Source organism: Arachis stenosperma, chromosome 10 (genome assembly GCF_014773155.1).
Source record: "Arachis stenosperma cultivar V10309 chromosome 10, arast.V10309.gnm1.PFL2, whole genome shotgun sequence".
Taxonomy (NCBI): domain Eukaryota; kingdom Viridiplantae; phylum Streptophyta; class Magnoliopsida; order Fabales; family Fabaceae; genus Arachis; species Arachis stenosperma.
Window position 1 is genome coordinate 74,813,892 of NC_080386.1, and position 2,238 is coordinate 74,816,129.

At 36.4% G+C, this 2,238-nt stretch overlaps 1 non-coding gene across 1 annotated transcript; it reads right to left on the reverse strand.

Annotated features, from left to right (window-relative positions):
• Window positions 1–1,030: 1,030 nt before the first annotated feature.
• On the reverse strand, window positions 1,031–1,138 carry LOC130959364 (small nucleolar RNA R71). The gene has a single exon (XR_009078450.1). It is a non-coding gene; the product is annotated as a small nucleolar RNA R71 (small nucleolar RNA).
• Window positions 1,139–2,238: the final 1,100 nt, after the last annotated feature.

Sequence of the window (2,238 nt, forward strand, 5' to 3'; positions counted from 1 at the left end):
TATATCTTTTCAAATAATATCTTTTTCAAAAAAATTTTTGATTTCAAAATATCTTTTCTAACTTATTATCTTTTCAAAATTGAATTTCAAATCTTTTTCAACTAACTCATTGACTTTTTGTTTGTTTCTTATCTTTTTCAAAACCACCTAACTACTTTTCTCTTTCTAATTTTCGAAAATTCCTCACCCCTTTTCAAAATTCTTTTTAATTAATTAATTGTTTCAATTTTTAATTTTAATTTTGTTTCTTCTCTTAATTTTCAAAAATCACTAACTCTTTTTCAAAATTAATTTTTGAATTTCTCCCTCTCTCATCTTATTCTATTTATTTACTAACACTTCTTTTCATCTCAAGAATTCGAACCCTATCTTCACCCTTGTGTTTGGATTCTTGCCTTTTCCTTCTTCTATTCTTTTCTTCTTCTACTAACATAAAGGAATCTCTGTACTGTGGTAAAGAGGATCCCTATTATTATTTTCTGTTCCCTTCTTTTTCATATGAGCAGGAGCAAGGACAAAAATATTCTTGTTGAAGCAGATCCTAAACCTGAAAGGAATCTGAAGAGGAAACTAAGAGAAGCTAAATTACAACAATCCAGAGACAACCTTACAGAAATTTTTGAAAAAGAAGAGGAGATGGCAGCCGAAAATAATAATGCAAGGAGGATGCTTGGTGATTATACTACACCTACTTCCAAGTTTGATGAAAGAAGCATCTCAATCTCTACCATTGGAGCAAACAATTTTAAGCTGAAACCTCAACTAGTTGCTCTTATTGCAACAGAACTGCAAGTTCCATAGACTTCCATCAGAAGATCCCTACCAGTTTTTAACTGAATTCTTGCAGATCTGTGAGACTGTTAAGACTAATGGAGTGGATCCTGAAGTCTACAGGCTCATGCTTTTCCCTTTTGCTGTAAGAGACAGAGCTAGAATATGATTGGATTCACAACCTAAGGATAGCCTGGACTCATGGGATAAGCTGGTCGCGGCCTTCTTGGCTAAGTTCTTTCCTCCTCAAAAGCTGAGCAAGCTTAGAGTGGATGTTTAGACCTTCAAACAAAAAGATGGTGAATCCCTCTATGAAGCTTGGGAAAGATACAAGCAGATGACCAAAAGGTGTCCTTCTGACATGCTTTCAGAGTGGACCATTTTGGATATATTCTATTATGGTCTATATGAGTTCTCTAAGATGTCACTGGACCATTCTACATGTGGATCCATTCACCTAAAGAAACACGTTACAAACCAGAGTTAAACGCCAAAAATACGTTGCAACTTGGCGTTTAACTCCAAAAGAAGCCTCTACACGTGTAAAGCTCAAGCTCAGCCCAAGCACACACCAAGTGGGCCCCGGAAGTAGATTTCTGCATTAATTACTTATTTCTGTAAACCCTAGAAGCTAGTTTAGTATAAATAGAACTTTTTACTATTGTACTAGTGTCTAGTCTTTTGACCACATCTTTGGACGTTTAGTTCTTAGACTTTGGGGGCTGGCCATTCGGCCATGCCCGGACCATCACTTATGTATTTTCAATGGTGGAGTTTCTACACACCACAGATTAAGGGTGTGGAGCTCTGTTGTACCTCGAATTTCAATACAATTACTACTATTTTCTATTCAATTCAGTTTATTCCTATTCTAAGATATTCGTTGTACTTCACCATGACGAATGTGATGATCCGTGACACTCATCATCATTCTCACCTATGAACGCGTGACTGACAACCACTTCCATTCTACCTTAGACTGAACGCATATCTCTTGGATTGCTTAATCAGAATCTTCGTGGTATAAGCTAGAATTGTTGGCGGCATTCATGAGAATCCAGAAAGTCTAAACCTTGTCTGTGGTATTCCGAGAAGGATTCAAGGATTGAATGGTTGTGACGAGCTTCAAACTCGCGATTGTTGGGCGTGATGACAAACGCAAAAGAATCAATAGATTCTATTCCGACATGATCAAGAATCGACAGATGATTAGCCGTGTTGTGACAAGAGCATTTGGACCTTTTTCACTGAGAGGATGGGATGTAGCCTGATGAGCGGATAATTTATACGCTTTTTGGTATTGTTTTTAGGTAGTTTTTAGTAAGTTCAAGCTACTTTGAGGGATGTTTTCATTAGTATTTATGTTAAATTCACATTTCTGGACTTTACTATGAGTTTGTGTGTTTTTCTGTGATTTCAAGTAATTTCTGGCTAAAATTGAGGGACTTGAGCAAAACTCTGAAAAAG